Source organism: Spermophilus citellus (genome assembly GCF_964194105.1).
Source record: "Spermophilus citellus genome assembly, chromosome: 4".
Lineage (NCBI taxonomy): Eukaryota > Metazoa > Chordata > Mammalia > Rodentia > Sciuridae > Spermophilus > Spermophilus citellus.
In genome coordinates this window covers 200,140,213-200,164,046 of record NC_138185.1, presented here as the reverse complement: position 1 = coordinate 200,164,046, position 23,834 = coordinate 200,140,213, and positions in this window count along the sequence as shown.

Here is a 23,834-nt window from a genome sequence, read left to right as displayed (position 1 = left end):
GGAGCCCTGTGGCTAGCTCTGGACAGTGGTTGTGAGGAGTTTTGTGATCAACCCAAGGCTAAAGCATCTCACGGCCAGTGCCTACTCTGCCCCCACTCTCTATCTCCATCCCTCTCTCTCTCTTCTCCACGGCCACATGTTGAGGCTATGGTGTCTTGACATGGAAGCATCCTGGATCACTGAAATACCTCGTGGAAGGCAGTTGTGCTGACCTCACATCAGACTGCATGAAAAATAAACTTTTCTTGGGTTAATCTAAGAACTTGCAGTTCCATTTACCACAGAGCATGCGCTCTGCTCTGCCTGGCAGTTTTGCCCTCCACCTCTGCCCCCCAACCTCTCACCTGGACAATTCCTATTTTTCTATCAGGCTTAGCTTAGTTGTCCCTTCCTCCTGAACCCAAAAGATTGGGTCTGGGGTTCTTACTAAGAACTTCCTTAGCACCCTATGCAACTCGTTTAAGCAATCTGTACCTTCTATTATAACTATCGTTCACTTGCATCTTTTCCCACCAGGTCTGACGGGGCTGGGCCCAGGCCTTTCACAGCTGTATCCCCAGCACCTGGCACAAGACTGGCACATTTAGGGCTCAACAAATATTTGCTTAATGAATGGATAAACTTTGCATTCACAGGACCTACCCTGTAGCCTATTCAATGTTTACTAAAGGAATGAATGGCTTTTCAACCCTTAACATCCAACAATAAGAACAACAAAATTTGCATTCTAAAAAAGTAGCCTAAGGGTAAATATTGGGAAATGAAATTGGCAAAATAATATTTTTATATTGTGTCCATGTGCGAATATGCAATGACAAATTCCACCATTATATGCAACTATAATGTACCCGTTAAAAAAAATGTGGGAAAAGGAAAAAAGGAGCAAGCTGGGCCTGGTGATGAATTCCTGTAATCCCAGGAGCTTGGGTGGCTGAGGCAGGAGGATGGTGAATTCAAAGCCAGCCTCAGCAAGTTAGCAAGACCCTAAGCAACTAGGCAAGACCCCATCTCTAAATAAAACACAAAAAAGGGCTGGGGATGTGGCACAGTGGGTAAGTCCCCCTGGGTTCAATCCCCAGTACCAAAAAAAAAAAAAAAAAAAAAAAGAATTAAAATTCATAAACAGCCTTGAATTATTAAATTATTCTCAGGGTAAATTTTAGAAACACATATTACCATATCCAGCCCTCAGCTCTGCTCTACATCAAAAGTCAACTATTTTACTGAGTCCTTAAGTTCCCTTTTATGGTGATAAACTATTAGAAATAATTGAGGAATTGGGAGAGTGGAAAGTTCCCCTTTTTAATGACTTATACTCAGCTGGGGAAATTACAAAAGTTGAAAATCTACAGCCAAGTCCTTCCACTATCCCTCCCTTAGTTAGCTTTTTCATGTTTGTTTAACTTTTCCCCCCCCCCTCACCTGTTGGTACCACAGGAGGCATTGAAACAGCAACTAAGTAAATAAGGCCAGTATCTTAAACTCTGGTGCCATTCAAGGCCACAGCTGTTCCACAAAGCCACAGACACTACTGAAGAGTCAGGTGGCTGGGAGGACCAGGAAGGGGCTGCCCCGCCCCTCTTGTTAGCTGTCAGATGCCTGTGGAAGGGCAGGCCCTTCAGCTTCTCCATTTATCATTTGCAGCAAAGCCAAGAGCTCAGGTCTCTGGGGTCTGGGACAGGCTGCTGTAATTTTCTCCAAGGGTTTCAGCTCAATCTGGGTGAAACCTTGAGAAATCAGAGAGGAAAGTACCATCAATCAGATGCAATTCAAGCCAGCAAAGATTTATTGAGCATGCACATGCAGGCTTCCCTGGGAGGAATACCAAAGAATAACCCAGATGGTACCTTCAAGGGTTCGAACCTCATGAAATAAAGCCAGTTATGCATGCACACACACACACACAGGACAATTGAAGATAACGTGAAATCAAGGGCTACATCATTATGCAGTTCAGGCTTACAAGGAACAGAAAAAGCAAAGGAATGATGTGATTGGAAGGCAAAGAGGGCTTCAATATAACATTTTATATTGGATGGCTGCTCTGGCCAGGGGCTCCACATATTACAGCTTAATCTTTACGAACCCACCATCTCTGTCACCTTTACCTCAGAGAGGTAAAGGTGACAGAGATGGTGAATGTCTGAACCAGAATTTTTAACCCAGACCTAACCTCAAAGCCTATGTTCAAGCCCACCTCTGTGTACACCATGTTATTTATCATGACTGAGATGCTAAGTTATCCTTCACATGTCTCATTTTTAGCCTCCAAGAGGGAGACTAACCCATTTGACACTTGAATAAATGATGCTTAGAGAAGTTAACGGGCCCCGGGGAAGAAAGGAAATTGGGAGATCCCTAATTGCAATATAGTTCAAATTCAAGTCTTCTGTATTTCTTCCCATTTTTCCTTATTACTGATTTTTGCTTGAACTAAAAAATGTTAGAGGTACAAATGTGGGATATTTCAGGACTTGGACACATTTAGAGATCACCTATTTCTCAAAGCCAAATAGATAACCTTCCTCATAAAAATTGTTACCTGGAGTAGGTAGTCACTTCTTGGAGCAGTTTTTTAAAGTTTTAAACTTTATTCATAATACAAAAATAGCTGAGTGAGGTGGTACACACCTCTAATCTCAGTGACTCAAAAGCCTGAGGCAGGAGGATCACAAGTTCAAGGCCAGCCTAGACAATTTAGCAAGACCCTGACTCAAAATTTAAAATATGTGAATGTAACTCCATGGTAGAGCACTCCTAGGTTCAATTCCAACTATCTCTCTCTCTCTCTCTCTCTCTCTCTCTCTCTCTCTCTCTCTCAAACACACACATGCACACACAATCTTTTAAAGGGCTGGGGATATTGCTCAGTGGTAGCGTGCTTGCCTAACAGGCATGAGGCCCTGGGTTCCCTGGGGGAGGGGAAGGCAAGAATAGGTATACGTCCATCTCATTGACTACCTCTGTAACTTTTTTTTTCTTTTTAACCCAGAGCACTCTACCACTGAGCTATATCCCCAGCCCTTTTAATTTCATTTTGAGACAGGATCTTTGAAGTTACCAAGGCTGGCCTCAAACTTGCAATCCTTCTGCCTCAGCCTCCAGAATAGCTGGGATGAAAGGTGTGTGCCACCATGCCCAGATCATTTTAACTTTTGAAAAGTCATGTAACAACTTTGAGCCTCAGATTTCTCATCTATAAAACATGAATAATACAGCTCCCGTATCATGGGAATGTTTTTAGGATGTAATGAGATAGTGCAGATAAAACACATCATACCACGCCTGGTGATATTTATTCATTTATTCATTGTCTACCATTGGCTGGGCCTTTTGCTGTGAATTATAAAGTATACATACAATAAGACCCTGACCTGTGTGTGGATATTATGTATGTAGATACAGAAATGAATGAATAAATCCATGAATGGTTGTGAATAGAGAAAAAAAAATCCTGGAATGACATAAACCAAAAAATCAACAGTGATTATGGGAGGTTTTTATTTCCTCCCAAAATTTTCTTTAATGAACATGCATGGGTTACTTTTATAATCAAATCAAATAAAATCTTGGAAAATCCATTGGAAGTGCAATTCATTTTGAAATGGGAGGAAAGCTTTATTTGGAGGAAGTCATAAAAGTTTAAAACCTCTTAGAAGGTGCATTAGCTTAATAGCCCCGGGAGGGGGAAAGGAGCTATTTCCTAGCAGAGCCGAGCAAACCTAGCTGACTTCACTGGCAGTTGCTATGACACCTGGTTCTGGAACAAGGCATTAGAGTTCAAAAGCAAACAATTTTAAGTAGCCACTACCCATCAGCTCTGCTGGTCACCTTTAAGAAGGTGGTTGGCCATTGCTCAAATTTCCTTTCTAGTTGTTCTGAGGCCAAGCCCAGCTAGGACTCTGAGCCTGCCTATGTCCCAGACACCCCTTCGCCATGACATAAGCACCTTCCCGGATGGAAACCTTTCACAGCAGGTGCAGCACCAAGCACTGCCCATGTGCTCCCCCTGGAAGTGCAGCCAGCTGCTAGGCCAAGGACCCACCTGGGCCTGCAGAAAGCAGCTCTCCCAGGTAGAAGCGGTGGAGTCTGGAAGGGATCAAGGGAACAGCAAATGGGACGGCAGTACCTGGGGGAGAGAGTCAGTCGCCTTCCCAGGGTCTTTCTCTTCCAATCCTCCTGCCAGCCTGGGAGGGGTGGAGAGCACTGGCAACTCCCTTTTGCAGATGAAAGGGCACAGAGTAGTTGAGGGCCCTGCTCCAGGGCCAGAGTCAGTGCAAAGAGAAAAGCTGCGTTCTCTGCTGCATTTGAGGCAGCACCAAAGCACGTGTTTCCAGACTGGCAAGGGATGGAGCCAACTGGAGGCCCCAGCAGCGTAGGCCCACTGTTGCCAGATCTTCTGAACTCCTCTATGGAATGTCTCAATTTCTGAATGTTGGCTTAATTTTAGAAAGAAAATAAACAAAGATCAATACGGACTGAGGCTCAACGACACCTAGGAAATTGGAGAGCTGTATCTGGCGCCTACTTTTCTGACAACATATCCTTCATTCTTGCAGCTGTGGCTTGGGCTTCAGACTTCTTGTAAGTGATGACTATATATCCACTTAGGGTGTTCTAGATCCTGGGGCAAAATGAGGAACAGAACAGGAAGAATCCCTGCTGTCATCCAGTTCAGTGCCGAGATCCCTCGGCAGAGGCAAGTGGCCGGGGAAAAGTTAAGCAGGATAGGAAAACAGGGCGTACTGCACAGTGGCCAGTGCAGGCTCTCGGATAAGGAGCAATTTGGACAGGAGCCTGATGTCAGTGGCAAGCCATGCAGATTCCTGTGGAAAGGCAGTCCAGGTGCAGGGGACAGTAGGTGCAGGGTCCCTTAGTGGGGAAAATCATGGTCTGCTACAGGGAGAACCATGAGCCAGGATGGCTAGACAGGGAGTCAGAAGACCTGAGCAGAGAAGATAGGGAAGGCAGGGTCAAGACAGGTCCTGAGGACAAGGCAATCGTGATCTGTGCCTATCCTCAAGGGACTTATGGCCTGATCCTGTGACCTCCTCCCACCTACCTGCATGTTGAGTTCTCCTCATGCCCCTGTTGGCCCAGAGTCCTCTGGCTACCGGTGGGACAAGGCAGTCAGAGAACCCCCATGGCACTGGGCCACTTCCTGGGCCTGGGCAGAAGAACTGAGAGAAGGGAAAGCCTGTGCCAGCTACCTTGGGACCAGTCACACCAGACTCTATGCCTTAACAGCTACTTCTGTTTCCCCAGGTGACACAGAGGGCAAGAGTTAGGGCCTTGGCATTGGACCTGGAAGAGTAGTTTTGTATTAGCATATTCATGCAACAGGTGCTTATGGAATAATACCTGGACACTAGATCTAATACCAGCGCTTGGGGAATTGATACACAAAGGAGATTACATGTAGGTGAGCCTCCCCTCAGAGAGCTACAGTCCTGAGGGGGACAGCAATATGCAAACCAGCCATTTACAGCAAACAGGGAAGTTCCACAGTGGCTACAGGAGACTGAGCAGTGGCGTGCACATAAATGTATAACAATCACCTCTCCAGAAAAATACAAGTCTATGTGTATATCTGTGTGTTTATTGACATAGCTGATAAAAAGGATGTGCAGGATGTAGCTTATAAATAATAGCAAAATATGCAATTTTTCTTCATTGTAACTTCCATATAAATAGTTGATGTTTACAGAACGCCTTCACGAACAGTCACTGAACGCTTGGCCTGTAGCCACCTATTGCTATACTAGGTGAACAAGTATAGTCCTAACAGAATTGGCTGACATCATCCATTCAATACAAGTGAAATAATTTTTTTAAAAAAGTCAGAACCTCACATACTTGTAAATATCATGAGCAACTTCTTTGCTGAACTGGATAATTGTCTTGAATACTGAAGGAGTATTTCCTCAATTTTTCATGCTATGCACAACACAAAAGCTATAAACGAACACTTTTAAGTTTAATCTGCATTATGACCATATTCTTCATCACTTCCTTAAATAAATATAGATTATTCATACAACTATAAATCAGTTCCCCATTTACAGTGTTTCCCTGTTTTTGTGGCATGTATACTCCCACCAATTACCAAAGTGATACCATTGAGTGCAGATTTGGAATGAGATGTACAGTAGCCTACAAAACATGTAATATTTTCACCACATAGATAAAAGAGAGTAAATAACCTCAAGAGCTAGGTACTGTGGCACACGCCTGTAATATGAGTGGCTCAGGAGGCTGAGGTAGGAGGATCATGAGCTCAAAGCCAGCCTCAGCAATTTAGGGAGGCTCTAAGCAACTTGGCAACACCCTGCCTCTAAATAAAATATTTTAAAAGGGCTGGGAATATGGCTCGGTGGTTAAGCACCCTGAGGTTTAATCCCCAGTACTAAAATAAATAACTAAATAATAACCTCCAGAACAAAGGTAATAACAAAATAAAGTAATTAAGAAGCAATGAGTTTTGAGTATTTATTACCATAACTGAATTTTTAATAATGGTTGAGTTTAACAACCATCTTGCAAAATTCCTAAAAATTTAACAATAGGCTTGTGCAAAGCATGTTATTGAGGACACCAGGGCACAGTGGCAAGACGCTGTCCTGAGCTTTAGGGGTTCAGGCAGGCTGAGACTTAAGAGGTCACACTTAGGTAAGCCAGGTGGGACCAGGCATCCAGGCAAAAGAAACAGCACATAATGAGATGGAGAATATGTCAAGCAGCTGAGGTGCGCAGAGAGATTGCTCTAAAAGAATAGCTGCTTTTTCAAGATAGGAGCTTGAGGACAGAAAAGGTAGCACATGCCTATAATCCCAGCTAAAAGAGGCTAAGACAGAAAGAGCACAAGTTTGAGGCCAGCATGGGCAACTTAATGAGACCTTGTCTCAAAATAAAAAATAATAAAAAGAGCTGGGGATGTAGCTTAGTGATAGTGAAACCCTGGGTTTAATCCCCAAGTTTAAATTTTTTTTAAAGATCTTAAATTTGAGCAACAGCTGAACCCTAGGCCTAGAACGTCTGGTGGTCCTGAGGCTTTGCAGGAAGGAAGTAGTTATTATGTGAGGAGGGGACTGGAAGTGCCCCAGGAATCTGGGTAGGGAGGGAGGAGGAGGGAAAGAGGAGAGCTGAATGCCAGGGTGCAGTGGAACCCCACCTTAGAAAAGCACCCCCTCCACTTTAGTGAAAGCTGTATCACAGGGAGGCACATCACTTGAAGAGTTTAATTTCTTGCAAATAAATAAATTCAATGAAGGAGCCAAGGGTTGTTTCGGGGCTAATGCACACACAGGCCTGGAAGCGAGAGAGTGTGGGGTATCCTAAGAACTAGAAATGGTTCCTTCCCTGGAGTCTCAGGTGTGAGGTGAGAAGTGGGAGAAAGACTGAGGCCTCAGAGGCCGGGTTAACAGCAGGGATCCGGCCTTGTGCACGTCAAAGCCCCGACTTCAGTCCTGTGCACCAGTGCTGGGCTCCTGTCCCTCCTCTGTGGTTACCCCAGGTGGAGGCACCCAGCAGGCGGGACCCACAGAGTCAGTCATGCCCCTGCTGGACAGGCCTTGCCTGTTCTTGACCCAAGCAGTCTTCCCCAGCACACAGAGGCTGTGGCATCAGAGGGCACCGGCAAAGCTGTCTCTGAGGAGGCCAGACACCAGACCCTTGACCAACATGGCCTTTAAGGCCTACCAGGGACCCCAGAGTGAGAATTGTGAGGTTTTTCTCCCAGCCGCAGAATATCCTCTCCCTGGACCCTTGAAGATCACCCTGTGGTGACACAGCAGACGCTGGGCAGTGACTAACCTGGGTTTGAGACAACTCTTTCCATAATGAGGCAAAGCCTTGGAAAAAGACCACTGCTTAAGCAGGGGTTTCTTCCCCCATCTGCAGTTTGCTCATCCTGAAGTCACAGAATGCTAGCCTTCCTCTTCCCCATTTTCTAAAGCCCCCAGACATCCTGTTCCTTCAGGAAAGGACCGCAAGGCCCGAAACCCAGCTCTTAATTACCCTGCTGTTCCACCACTGAGCTCCTCCACATCTGTCTTCCAGGAGCTAGAGATGTAAGACTTGTCACTACCTGTTCCCATCTTCAGGAGCCTACATTCTGGTGGGGCAGGGGATAGACAAGGAAATGAACAGCTGCCATGCAACATGACATGCTTCATAATGGAAATAAGCCCAGGATCCTCTGGGGAGCTGCAAACCAGGGTGCCTAAGCCAGCCTGGGTGGGTTGAGAAAGGCTGTCCAGAGCTGATGGCAGGTGATGGAGAATTAGATCCTGAGTAGCACTAGCTAGGCTGAGCAGCAGAGACAGGACATGTCAGGTAGATGGGTCAGCTCACAAGAGAAGGCCCTTCGGGGTCTCATGATGGGTTGATGTGGTGAACTATATTATTGTTTACATTTCTACACCCTGATGAACTCAGCCATGGCCATGGAACTTAGTTAGCCAATGAAATTTGAACAGCAGTGACACCCATGTCATTTCCAGACAAAAAAGCATGGTTCAAGAGCCGGCATTCTTCTTTCCCTACTTCTGCAACAGAGGCCCATGTCAAGATGGAGCTTCTGTCAGCCTGGATCCCTGGTCAACTGTAATGAATGGAGATCCCTGCTGGTCTGCATTGAACAGTGTAAACAAGAAACAAACTTGGCTCACTTGTTGTTGAAGCACAACTTAGCCTGTTCCTGACTCCATTGCTGTGGCTCAAACAGAGGCTCATATTGAGGGAAAGCAGGAGCTAGGCCTGCACATGTCCCTACTGTTCTTTCTCCAGATCTCAGATGGTTGCACAAGCATCCAAGTGAGTTAGAAGCCCAGCCTGGTCATTTACTAGCTCTGTGACTTTGGGAAGTTCAGTTAATCCCTTTGAGCCTAATTTTAGCTAACTGTAAATTGAGAAGAATAAAAATAATATTACTTCTTCATAAGGATGTTAACGTTTCCCGAATAAGCAAATGCTGAACTTTCCCCATTCCCACAAAAGATGCTTGGACCACCTGTTCCCAGGTACATGCAAGTTAACCTAAAAATGTAAATTCCTCCTCCTTGACCCTAGTCCCACTTAGAATCTCTGCACAAGGGGCCCAGAACTCTGAACTCTTTTTAAGAGTACTCAGGTAGTCTTTTGCATGTAGAAGTTGAAGAGCCACTGCACTTTAAGGTTTTGATTGACAGTCAAATCTCCACACTAAGGAGACTCCTTGCTTGGTGGCTGGCTGTGGAGGTTGAGAAATGTGTCTCCAGCCAGCATGGTGGTGCATGCCTGAAATCCCAGTGATTCAGGAGGCTGAGGCAGGAGGATCAAGAGTTCAAAGCCAGCCTCAACAACTTAGTGAGGCTCTAAGTAACTCAGCAAGACCCTGTGTCTAGATAAAATATATAAAAGGGCTGGGGATGTGGCTTAGTGGTTAAGCACCCCTGGGTTCACTCCCCAGTACCAAAAAAATTAAAAAGAAGAAGTGTGCCTCTGACCATAGTGCCTTGGATTAAAGCTTGAGGCTTATAAACTCAGCATTACTTAGAGATTAGGTAACAGCTATGGTTTGTTCAGCTCCAGCTTCCCCACAGCACCTAGATCAGCTTTTTGGAGGTGTTAGGCCCTGAGGGAAGCCTCCAGAAAGACATCCTTTTCCATCTTCATTCACCCCCAGCCCCCAAAGCAGGGGGCTTACTTCCCATTGTGCATGTCAGTGCTGGGGAATCAAACCCAGGGCCTGGGCATGCTAGAAAAGAGCTCTATACCACTGAGCTCCAGCTCCAGCTCCAGCCAGACCAGACCGGTTCTTAAGAAAAGGTAGACCCTAGAAGATTCAGGCCAGAAAGATAGCCACCAAACTAGATTCTGCTAAGAAGTCTTCTGAGTGCATAAGGTTGTTCAATGGCCTCAAGAAAGAAAGATGCTCTAAACTAATCATATTACAGCATAGGCTGGTCCCAGCAGCTCTTCTTATCTGCAGCTACCTCTCAACACATGCCCCTGCTGTAGAACTCCTGTTAAGTATGTCTCCAATTCACACAGGTGCTCAAGAACATACAGTGGCTCCCTGTGGCTTCCTGCCGGGGGGGGGGGGGGGGGGGTTAGTTCTTAACTTCTTGCTCTGGCTTTCAGAGGCCTCCAAGTTATACTGCACCTTGCCTTTCTGTTACTACTCTCCCAATTTTTCTCAAGAGACAGGTTCTTACCTGTATAACTAACCTGCAAGGGGAGTTCAGACGGATCCCCTGCAACAGGTGCTGCTGGTGCCCTACACAAAGCCCCTTTGGCATCAGCCCCTGGAACAAGGTTCAAAAGGCCAGCCTTCTTGGGCTGGGGATGTGGCTCAAGCGGTAGCGCGCTCGCCTGGCATGCGTGCGGCCTGGGTTCAATCCTTAGCACCACATACAAATGAAGATGTTGTGTCCGCCAAAAACTAAAAAATAAATATTAAAATTCTCTCTCTCTCTCTCTCTCTCTCTCTCTCTCTCTCTCTCTCTCTCTCTCTCTCTTTCTCTCTCTCTCTAAAAAAAAGAAAAGAAAAAAAAAAGGCCAGCCTTCTGGCATGCAGGAAGAAAAACCAGTGGTGCCGCCCATACCCCAGAGCTCCACCTTGGGATCAGGCTGAGGCTACGGCTCATCAGAGCGGGTCCCACAGACTTCCTCCATCCAGTGTTCCCTCATAAATCACCTGCAGGAGGCTCCATGTCCTGTTGTTCAGGAACCCCCTTGAGGCCATGGTGGCCTCTAAGGATACTTGCAACAAGCCCCCCCAGAAGTCACAGAACGGAGAAAGCCAATGAAGGTGTTGAATCCCACAGCTTATTTAATCAATTTAACACAGAAGCAAAAGCAGAGATATGGGACCAGGGGACACACTTCAGATGGCAGCAAGCAGGTGGGAGAATCACCCTGATTCCCACTTCATATCACATTCACACACCTGTCCTCCCTCCCCTCCTGCCAGTGCGGCTACAGCAGTCTGAGTTCAGGGCAGAAAAGGGGAATGGCTGGAAGGAGGTGCCGCGGTCAACAAGCTGGCTGGACTGGGTGGGTAGACTCCAGGCAGGTGCATCTCTCGGGCTACAACACCCGGTTAATCTGTAGAGCAGCTCTGGGATTTTTCTGTTTCTTGAATTAATGAGTGTCGCCACTGGGTGACCAAATTAGCAAGGACATTGCTTTAATCTTGAGAAGACATGAACTATGCCTTGAAGATACCTCGGGTTTACTTGGTGTGCTCGTTGTTCTGTCCATAAGTAACAATCTCATCCCTTTCATCACTTTATACTCACCACATAAATTCCATGTTGGGGTCTGTATCATAAGCAAAATTTCTCTCATTTCCTATAACAGAATCGAATATTCTTAATACAGCAAACGCAAGATAGTCCTCTTTTCCAGAGTTACTATCTTCCACTCATAGGTTCCAGAGCTCTTTGTGTCACCTCTAATGTAAAAGCAGATTTTTCAATGGCAGGACTAGAATTCAGCTCAGAATTTGAGAGTTGATCATTCCGACTCCAAACCTGATCCATGCTATGGAAAGTGTTTTGGGAACATGATTTATCTCCCCTGGAGATGGTAGGAATACATAGGGACCCTATCGTTCTTTTATCTCTATATTTCATTCTCTCTCTCTCTCTCTCTCTCTCTCTCTCACACACACACACACACACACACACACACACACACACACACTAAGTGCTGGTCCATGGTAAACTCTCTAATGATGCCTTTGGAGTTCAGCTGGTCCATTAGCTTTGAAGAAACAGCATAGCCAGTCTGCTTTCCTGGGTTGCTATCATTTAAGAAGCCAGAGAGCAGGAATAGGCTGCTTCTTCCAGCAAACACTGAGCAAGGCCTGCATTAAATCCTGCTTTGCATTTGCCAGGGGCCAGATTCAAACTGAGAACACCAGGGTCTTCTCCAGATTGGGGAAAGTAAATTCTGCCCCCAACTGACTGTGAAGCCAGGAGACTGTCCCTTTCCACCTGGCCTACCCATCACAGCACTAAAGCTGCGCTTTTCTATGTGAAAAGTGCTTGCCAAATCCCCGGAAGAGCAGCAGCAGGAAATTGAAAGCCAGGTAAAGGTATAAACCTGTATGATACCCAAGAAGGGTGTGTGTACAATAAAGTCCATTAATAAATAAAAACTAGGCTTGCAGGGTGGCGCATGCCTATAATCCTAGAAACTTGGGAGGCTAAAGCAGGAGGATCATGAGTTCAGCCTCAGCAACTCAGCAAGGCCCTAAGCAACTTAGTGATACTCTGTTTCTAAATAAAATACAAAAAAGGGATGGGGATGTGGCTCAGTGGTTAAGTGCCTCTGGGTTCAACTGCCGGTACTAAAACAAGACAAAACAAAATGAAAAAGAAATTAAAAGCTTGGAAGGTGGGATGGTGCACACCTGAAATCCCAGTGGCTGAGGCAGGAGAATCACAAGTTCAAAGCCAGCCTTAGAAACTTATCAAGGCCCTAAGCAACTTAGTGAGCCCTTGTTTCAAACACAAAATAAAAAATAAGGGTCTAGGGATGTGGCTTAATGGTTAAGCACTGCTGGGTTCAATCCCTGTACCAAAAAAATAAAATAAAAAGGGCTACAGATGTAGCTCAGTGCTTGTATACTATGGGCAAGGCCCTGGGTTCAATATTTAGTACTGGGGAAGAGAAAAAGGAAAAACCTAGTGATGTGGTTTCTTTTTCTTTCTTTTTTTTTTTTTTTTTTTTTTTAGCTTTTGGCGGACACAACATCTTTGTTGGTATGTGGTGCTGAGGATCGAACCTGGGCTGCACGCATGCCAGGCGAGCGCACTACCACCTGAACCACATCCCCAGCCCCCAGTGATGTGGTTTTAAGAGCAGTTCATCAGGGACTCTGGCTCCACTTCTCTGCTCTCTGCCCTCTTCTGTTTGTTAGCTCTGTCCTCAGGATGGCTTCCATCAAGGTGACAAAATGGAGCTGGGCTCCATACATCTACGTCTACACCAGGAGGGAAGAAAACTTCACTTCTGTATCCATCGAAAACTCAGCTTCACATTTCCCACTTCACAGCCTCAATCAAGCCCTGTTGATTCTATGCTGACGGGCTTGGACCCATCAGAAACCTCCAAGAACCTGGGTGGCTTAGGAAGTGGGGAGAAGAGGAGTGGATACTGAGAAGGTGACCAATGAAGACCACCACACTCTTCATCCCATGGTCCTCTATGCCCTGCAAACCCCTTTCCCCCTCCTTGGGTCTGGCCTCAGGTCCTCACGCCCTGCCCATGTGTCCATCATTCACCTCCATCTGCAGCTGAGAGCTTGTGTGGGTTTGTTTTGTGTTAATTAACTTATTTGATGTCTCTTTACTACAAGGAATAGATGCTCCCCAATAGGAGCTACTTTACCTCATTCACCACTGAGGTTTTGACACCTAACACAGAGTCTGGTGTATAATGGTTGCTTAGTGAACATCCGCTGGCTGGCTGACTGGATGGATGCATGGATGAGGGGACGGCCGTCTCCCCTGTACTGCTACAGTTACAGGACCAGTCCTCTTCTCCACCTGGAGTGGCACTACCAAAGACCTCCCCTGTCATCCTCAACTTTAATATGCAAGGCCCCCGGAAGGCAGATGGAGAAAGTCAAAAGGAAACACTGTCCTACCTCAAAGAAATCACAGACCCTCCCTGTGCCCTAGAAAACATCTGGCCCATAGATACAGAGTGTATTGGTCCATTTCCTCTTGCTAATAGCACAATTCCACGGCCTCAGTACATTTCAAAGAAAAGAGGTTGGTTTGGGCTCATGGTTCTGGTCCATGGTTGAGGAACCATCATCTTTTTCTTCTCTCCCCCCTTTTTCTTTTAGTGGCACTGAGGATTAAACCCAGGGCTGCTTTGCCCCTGAGCTACATCCCCAGCCATTTTATTTAGAAGAGAGGTTTTGAGAGAGATTTTGCTAAATTGCTCAGGTTGTCCTTGAACTTGCTGTTCTGCTCTCGAGGAGCCTTCTTGCTGGCAGAGGCCTGAGACAGTGCTGGGCATGAGAGACACAGGGCTCATCTGTATGTACACATGGGTGTGTCCTCTACTGTCCTTCACTCTTTTTTTTCCTTCTTCTTCTTCTTCTTCTTCTTCTTTCTTCTTTCTTCTTCTTCTTCTTCGTATGAGGATTGAACCCAGGGGCACGTAACCACTGAGACACATTCCCTTTTTTTTAGACACAATACCTTTATTTTATTTATTTATTTTTATGTGGTGCTAAGGATCCAACCCAGCATCTCACACATGCTAGGCAAGCACTCTACCACTGAGCCACAACCCCAGCCCCATTTTTTATTTTGAGACAGTACCTCGCTAAATTACTCAGGGCCTCACTAAGTTTCTAAAGCTGGCTATGAACTCATCATCCTCCTGCCTCAGCCTCCTGAGCCTCTGAGATTACAGGTGTTTGTCACCACACCTGGCTCCTTCCCTCTTATTTTTTTTAAATATTTATTTTTTAATTTTAAGTGGACACAATACCTTTTTTTTTTATGTGGTGCTGAGATTCGAACCCAGTGCCTCACGCATGCTAGGCGAGCACACTACCACTTGAGCCACATCCCCAGCCCCTCCTTCCCTCTTATAAAACCACCAGGATTCATCAGTGAGGGGTCCACTCTAACAATTTTACCTAATCTTAATCACCTCCACCAAGCGCCCACCTTTAATCCAACTCTAGTTGGATTAAATTTCTATTCTCTTAATGGGAATTAAATTTCTACACATGAGATCTTGGTGGACACATTCAAACCACCTCCAAACTACAGTGCTGGGGATTGAACACAGGGCCTCCCACATGCTAGGCAAGAGTTCTATCACTGAGCTACACCCCGCAACCTAGGTGGTCCCCAGTTTTACTGGAAATCAATCGGTGGAGCAATTTTTCTCTACACCATGTAAAATGTTGAAAACAGTCCTTTTCAGTTCTTAATATCATTAAGTTTCTAAAATTTAGTTAGAGAAGATAATGCTAAGTGAAGTTAGCCAATCCCAAAAAAACAAATGCTGGATATAAGGAGGCTGATTCATAGTGGGGTAGGGAGGGGGAGCAAGGGAGGAATATAGGACAGAGGGGTGGGAGGGATAGGGAGGGGGCATGGGGTTAGAAATGATGATGGAATGTGATGAACATCATTATCCAAAGTACATGTATGAAGACACAAATTGGTGTGAATATACTTTGTATACAACCAGAGATATGAAAAATTGTGCTCTATATGTGTAATAAGAATTGTAATACATTCTGCTGTCATATATACATAAAAAATTTAATTTAAAAAAAAGGTTGGGCTGGGGATGTGGCTCAAGCAGTAGCACGCTCGCCTGGCATGCGTGCAGCCCGGGTTCGATCCTCAGCACCACATACCAACAAAAGATGTTGTGTCCACCGAGAACTAAAAAATAAATATTAAAAATTCTCTCTCTCTCTCTCTCTCTCTCTCTCTCTCTCTCTCTCTCTCCTCTCTCACTCTCTAAAAAAAATTAAAATAAAATAAAATAAAGGTAACAGGGGCCTGGGTTTGTGACTCAGCGGTAGAGCGCTCACCTAGCATGCATGGGGCACTGGGTTCAATCCTCAGCACCACATAAAAAAATAATAAATAATAATAATAAAGATATATATATATATAAAGGTTCCAAAACTTGCTTATGCACGGCAAGGTGCACATCATCAGCTTCCCCTCCTCATGTTGAACCAAGGGTGCAAATTAGGCAAGATAGGCTCACGTTGTTTACAGGTCCTCCAGCCTCAGAATAAGAAAAATAGCTGGATCACTTCTCACAACATGATCTGGGGGCACAAATGAAGAACAGAATACAACACCCCAGAATTAGAAGCCAACCTGCCTGAGTTCAAATCCCAGCTCCACTGCTTGCTATCAAGGTGGTAGAGGACAAGTTGCTGGATCTTTCTGTGCCTCCATTTCCCCTCCCATGAAATGAATACACTATCGCTAGCAACTGCACAGAGTGGTTGTGAAGATGAGTGAGTAATTAATACCCGAGGTGCTGAGAGGAATGGACACTCATAGGACGCACCATGTGGGCTGTTATAATGTCTGGTCTACAGCACTGAATCCATCAGTCATCAAGCAAGCCTCCCTCCCTCACACAACCCACACGTGCATGCACATCATATACGTACACACATAGTGCACTTACACTGGACACACAACCAACACCTACAATTCATACAACATACAACACACATAACACAACCAAGCATTGTTGCATGCCCTGGACTTTGTGTACTTTGCATTTTTATCCAACTTTAAAGTCAAATCCTTGCCCACACACACTTGTAACTCTGGTGCCCTTCCTGATGTATGTCATTGTAACATCACACCATGTCATAGTAAGGCAGTTTAGCCATGGCTCATTCTAATTGCACTCAGAGCATCATATCCATTATGGGTTTTGTTTCAAAACCTTCTGGGCAGTAGTGTCTTCTCTGACATACTGCAATTTAAGTTTTGGAGTCAGATGGACCTGGGTTCAAAGCCTAACATTACTCCCAGCTGCTGAACTTCTCTTGCTGTAACATTCTTCATATATATATGGGTCTTTGCCCATGGATCTTTTATCTATTTATTTATATGCGGTGCTGAGAATTGAACCCAGTGTCTCACACATGCCAGGCAAGCACTCTACCACTGAGCCACAATCCCAGCCCCCATGTAACATTCTTCTTAATAAATCAGGAAACAAAAATCCAGAAAGACTAAATCACTAAACCCAAATCTCATACTGTCATCCATAAAAAAAAAAGATTCTCCTTGCATAGTTCTTATGAGGAATTGAAAAGATAAGTTACATACTGCATTTAGATGAGTGCCTGGGACATGCTAACATATGCTAATGTAGCACATGTTCAGTAAGTGGTGCTAGGGATTAATGACATTACTATAGACTGAAAAAAAAAAAAAGTTGCCTTGAATAAATTGTTGCCATTTAACGGGACTCTGCTGGTGGCTCAGGTTCCACCCATGTGTCTGGGTTCTAAATCCCACAAGCTTCCACTCACACAGTGTTGTAACTGTACCATTTCCCTTCATGACATTTGAGAGGTGATGTTTTGACATTGTTTCACTTCATTTCATTTCCTCCTGATGGGTGGGTTTAACCCATTTCTCAATTTATCCAGAGCAAAAAGGGAGAAGTATTTTAAATTGCTGTGATAGTCTGAGTTTATCTTACCTTCTGGCCCCTGAGAATGAGCCCCAAATACTCTCTACCTTTCCAAGGGGACAGGCCTTCCTCTGGTTCCTCTGAGTGTCAGATGCAATGATTTCCTCAGTTTCCTCCTATTTTCAACTTGCCCTTGGCAGTTGGGTGCCTGAACAATGAGTGGTGAGATAACAACACATTCTCAGGCACATTTCTGTTCGCTGAGCACCTTCCTTATCCAATCTTTACCATCTTCCTTACACCATTATCCAATGGTGTAAGGAAGATGGTAAGTCCCACTTGAGGACACAGTTGAGCCTAGGTGCCCACCTTCAAGCAAATGCCTGGGCGGGGGGTGTGGCTCAGTGGGAGAGTGGTTGCCTAATACCCAGCACCAAAAAAAGAAAAAAGAAAGAAAGAAAGAAAGAAAGAAAGAAAGAAAGAAAGAAAGAAAGAAAGAGCGAGCCACTGTCTCCTGGTGCAACAGGAAGACAGTCTTTACAAAAGACGCTTTTTTTTCCTTGTACTAAAATATACATAACACAAAGTTTGCCATTTTAACCTTTTTTAAGTGTATAATTCAATAGCATTGGGTACATTGACATTGTTGGGTGACCATCACCATTGCCCATTTCCAGAATGTTCTCAGCTTCTCAGACTGAAACTCTATACTCACTGATGCCCCATTTTCCCTACCCTTACCCCTAGCACTCCCATTCTACCTTCTGTCTCTATAAATTTGATCACTCAAAAAGACCTATATAGGGCTGGGGATGTGGCTCAAGCGGTAGTGCGCTCGCCAGGCATGCGTGCGGCCCGGGTTCGATCCTCAGCACCACATACAAACAAAGATGTTGTGTCCGCCAAGAACTAAAAAATAAACAAATAATAAAAAAAAAAAATTCTCTCTCTCTCTCTCTCTCTCTCTCTTTAAAAAAAAAAAAAAAACTATGTAAGTGAAACTATACAACACCCACCCCACCTTTTGTGTGGCAGACACTTTGGGAGCAAGATTTCTGAAAGAAGGACCAAGACGCTTTCCTGCAGTGTGCTGGTCTTGGCTAACATTGCACACGGGCCAGAAAGGGTCTCTCATCTCCATCCTAAAGTAACCCACCCTGGTGGGCACGAGCATGGCTAGTGGTCGGACTTGATCCTATAGCAAGCCCATCAGAGCAGAGGTTTTCTCATTTCTGCTTTACACCAAGTGTCATTATTCCTCTTATCCACCATAATTACCGGAATTGGGGTCAAGGTAAAAAACAAATAAAGAAGCAGTAGCTCCTGCAGAGCACAAGGTGTTTGCATATTCCACCCCCAAGGTTCCCAAAACCCCTATTCTCTCCTTCCTTGGCTCGTGTGCTGGAGGGCTAGGGGCGTTCAAACTCTGATCCACTTCATGTTTTGCCCAGAAAGTCACCAGAACCACATGTCCTTTCTGCCCAGAAGCTGCTCCAGCCTTTGCAGAGGGCTCTTTGCTGCTTCAGTAGCCACTTCACTGCTGTAATGCCACCGCTCCCCTGCCCAGGCCTCCGGCCCAGCTACACTGGAAGCAGCCAAGCCTTCTCTGTGGTTTCTGTTACTTGGAGAAGCCCGGGCTCCCCTGGGCACTCCTGCCCCCTCTTTGGGCTTCCCCCTCAGAGAACTGGCTCTGCTGCCCGCTGGTAAACGGACTGGCTGTCACCCAGGCAACAGCCTGGCCTGGAGCCTGGTGATGCCATGCCTGACACCCCTCCCAGCCTCACCCAAGTCTGTTTGTTTGGGTTCCAGCTGCTTTTGTTGGGCTTTGTTTTGCTTGTCAGTTTGGACCAGCCCTTTTGCTGACTGGCTGCAGGGGGCTGAGTTGATAACAAGATCCAGAAGAGCCCTGTCAGAGGACCATATCCTTGCTCCCTTCAGACAACACAGAACCCACAGAGGGAGGGGGCATCAGATAACCTGCTAATGCTCTGATCCCCACGGGACTTCAGTCAAGAGCCTTGTTACTAACCCATTCTAAAGGCCTGTTATTAATAAAACTATAAAGAAGCATGCAAAAGTTGTATAGGGGTAACCAGAGGCTGGGAAGAGAAGGGGTGAAGGGGAATAGGAAAACACTGGTCAACAAGTGCTGAATTGTAGTTAGGTAGGGGTAAGAAGTTCTGGTGTGTGGAAGGGTGACTATAGATAACAATAATATACCATATGTTTCCAAAGGTAGAAAAAAGGAGTTTTGAAAGTTTGCATCTTTAAGGAGATAAATATGCTTGTCTTGCCCTGGTTTGCACTATATATATATATATATATATATATATATATATATATATATATCAGAATATCACATGGTACCCTATAAATATGGGCAATTTTTACGTGTCAATTTACAAAATAAATTTAGGGGACTGGGGATGTAGATGAATGATAGACAGCTTGTCTGGCAGGCATGAGGGCTTGGGTTCAATCCCCAGCACCATACTCAAAAGAACTAACATAAAAAGTAAATTTAAAAACAGAAAAGTTTTCTTTTCCCCCTCCTATTCCCTAAATTGAGTCTTTCTCATTCATAATATATTAGTTGGGTAGGTTCCCTCAGCATTCTAAGACAGTCCATCTTTAGCTTATTCTAAGTGGAAGATTCCTTACATTAAAAACAATGGATTAAACTAAAAACAAACAATGGATGGAATTAGACTGAGAATACCTCATCCTGCTCTCTCCCCTCCCATCTTTATATTTCAGACAAGTTACATTTCCTCTTTATTCTTCATCTACAATGTCAAGTGCTGCTGCTTAGAAAAGAGGCTAAAAGAAACTGATCAATGAATATTTTGTATCATAAAGACAAAATATATTTTAAGCAAAATGTTCCACCTTCCTTAGCAAAACATAATTCTAACATAAAGGGTTAGAATTTAATTTAAATTTATAATTTAAATGCTCTTTGTGAAAAAGGCACTTTTATTTCTTAAAAAGTAAATCAACAAAAAGGACATGTTGGGGGCCGGGGACATAGGGCTCACATGTATAAGGCCCTGAGTTCAATCCCCAGCACCACCAAAAAAAGAAAGGAAGGAAGGAAGGAAGAAAAGAAAGAAAGAACAGTTTGGCAGCTGTGGTATTTTTTCAGAAATGACATTTAACAATTGAAGTGATGTACTAGAAAAAAAAAATATGTACCTTCTGACTCCACAAATATTGGATGTGGAAACTCTTGGGTCCAACTGTAAATGTTACAAGTACATGGAGACAATTTTGATTAAGAACTCAACATTTTATAATTTACTCTAACAACAACAACAAAAAAATCTGTTACCTTATACACAATTTATCAGAAGAAGAAGAAGAAGAAGAAATAATAATAATACAACTCTTGATAAAGAAAAACCAAAAAAATAGACTTTTTAAAATAAAATCCAACATGTTGACAGAAAATTCCAGTTAAGTGGAAAAATCAAAAATAAATAAATCTGGGCTGGGGTAGGGGGCTGGTTCACTGGTTAGTGAGTACCGAGCATGTTTAAGACCTAGGGTTCCTGGGCGAACAGCAAAATAAATAGAGTAAAGCAATAAGGAAGGAAGGAAGAGAAACAATTACATAGATTTCAAGGAACAAGTGAATGCAGTGATAAACATTCAGGTGAATTTTCACCAACAGTTGGGATAGTTTTGCTTCCATTACTCAGATAACTATAAAAGCAGGATTGTCTGTGACTGATTTGAAAATATGGCTTCTGGTCTTTCATCATTTCATCTGGTTTCTATGTCCCAAATTATTCATTTTAATAGTTTCCTTGATCACCCAAGTTTACTCTAGACCCTCTGCTTGGAGATACGAAAGGTACTTCTTGTGTTTCACTTTTTGAAGCTATGTAAGGGCAACCTCAGTTCTCATCTGTAAAATGGGGATAAATAATACCAACCAGCCAGGTTGTAAAGTACTTAGCACAACGTAGCCCCTTACTGAGCCAACGTAGCCCCTTACTGAGCCAAAATCATCATTGTTAACGCCCACCTGTGCCATTTTTCTGCAGATCCTGACACTCTTCATAAGAATAATATTATTGTGGGGGGAAAGAATAGAAGTTCACTGGATTTTACAAAGGGGAATGAAGGAAAGGGAGGAGGAATGGAAATAGGAAAGACAGTAGAATGAGTCAGACATAACTTTCTTATGTTCACATATGAATACACGACCAGTGTAACTCCACATCATGTACAACCACAAGAATGGGAAGTTATACTCCAAGTATGTATAATATATCAAAATACTGTCATTCATATCTAAAAAGAACAAATAAAATTTTTTAACATAATCATATTATTGATTCATTTAACAAATATTTACTAAGTACTGACAATGAGTCAGGCACTATGCAGGACACTAGGAATAAAATGATAGATCAAAAAAGAAAAAAAAAAAGGCACAGCCCCCCTGCCCTTTGGTAGTTTTTGGACTGGTAAGGGAGACAGATATTAGTCAAATAACTACACAAAATGTAAAATTATATCTGTATGTGAGTTACGCCATCTTGGATCCTCCAGACCAGATCAGCCCTGCTGAATACCACAGAGGCTCAGTCACTGCTGTAGTGAGCAGAATTTCCCAGACTAGTCTTGCCTTAATCCCTGATCCACAAAATCATGAGATATAATAAATTAGTCACAGCTTTAAGATAATGGAATTATCTGATCCCTTAAATCCTAAAATCTAAAGTAAAGCCCAGGGATGCAATTTCTCAAGGCACAATCATGCAGAAAAATCCTATTGGTTCCTTCTACCAAACCTTCTTTCGTTGAGGAGCGCCCTCTGCTGGCTTGGGGCCCTTCCTCCAGCCATGCTGCTTCTGGCTGTAGCTTGTGAAGGGTTTTGCAGGATATGGTGGCCACGCCTTCATCAAATATATGCTACGCGCCCAGGCCCTAGGTTACAGCCTGAATGAGACACAGCCCCTTCTGGAGCTGACCGCCATTTGACCATCCTGACATCTCCAAGACTATAGGGCAGGCTTTGTATCTTGTGGTTGATAAGGAACCCAAATAGTGAGGGTGGATAAAACTTTGTTACCTTATTGACAATTCAGGATGAGATTTTAGGGCTCAATGAAACAAAGAACCTCCCACCAAATATTACATTAGACCCAAATTTCTCACTCTCCACACCACACCCTGTTCCTGGCCTTCTGCTTTCTCACTGAGTCCCCTCTGGCTTGAGAAGTCTCCTCCTTCTCTCACAAACATGCCATTCTTGTCCCAATCTCTGAATCCTTGTGAGGTCCCAAACTCTTCTTCTGCCACTTCATCTCTGCAGTTACCCTTTCTCTAGAGCCTCCTTCCAGTCCCCTCTTGCCTAAGACCTGCCACCTCCCTGACATCCTGCTTGGATAGCCCTGATACTGTGGACCCTGTCATACATCTGGGAGCCTACATCCAGAATGACACCTCATTGCATATCCTGTCACAAAGGAGGGCATAGTCTTTGGGGGGCTCACACAGGCCAGGGGTTCAGATCTCAGGAGTGCCATCTACCTACCAGTTGTGTGATGTGAGAAAAGTGATGTCACCTCTCAACTCTAGTTTTCTCATCAGCACAAAATAGATAGTAGTTGGTACCTACCAAGGTTGCACTGACTGTTAAATGACATGTTTGAGCTCTTGGCACATAGTAAACACTCAGTGCATCGTATGTCTAAGTTGTTGAACATGTTCAATGTGGTCACCTGCTTACAAAGCGACACAGCCCTCCAAACATCTGGTACAATTGGATATGTCATAGAGATACAGCCGTTCCACCCTGTGGGGGGCAGCAGGGCTCACACAGAGACACTGAGGCATGGTATCTAAGGTCTCTGGTATTTTCAGGAATCCACACAAAATCTTCTAGTTTGGGCTGAGGATGTGGCTCAAGTGGTAGTGCGCTTGCCTAGCATGCATGAGGCACTGGGTTGGATTCTCAGCACCGCATAGAAACAAGATAAAGAGGACTGGGGATGTGGCTCAAGCGGTAGTGCGCTCGCCTGGCATGCGTGCGGCCCGGGTTCGATCCTCAGCACCACAAACCAACAAAGATGTTGTGTCCGCCGAAAACTAAAAAATAAATATTAAAAAAAATTCTCTCTCTCCCTCCTCTCTCACTCTCTCTTTAAAAAAAAAAAAATATATTAAAAAAAAGAAACAAGATAAAGATATTGTGTTCACCTAAAACTAAAAAATAAATATTTAAAAAATCTTCTAATTTATTTTTTTAATCAGATTTAAAAAAACACAATTTGGCATCAAAAATATGAGTTATATGAGTTACGCCATCTTGGATCCTCCAGACCAGATCAGCCTAAACAAAGTCCCTAGAGTTGTCAAAATCACAGAGTAGTCAAAATCATATTAAAAATATAATTTTTAATAGTGAAAAACCTTTTGACAAGGGTGACAAGACCATTGAACAGTGAAAGGAAAGTCATTTCAACCAACAGTGCTGGAAGCCAGGCATGTTGGAGCATACTTATAATTCCAGTGGCTTGGTTTAGGAGGTTCAGGCAGGAGGATCATGAGTTCAAAGCCAGCCTCATCAACTTAGGGAGACCCTGTCTCTAAATAAAATATTTTTTTTAAAAGATCTGGGAATGTGGCTCAGTGGTTAAGCACCCTTGGGTTCAATCCCAGATATAAAAAAA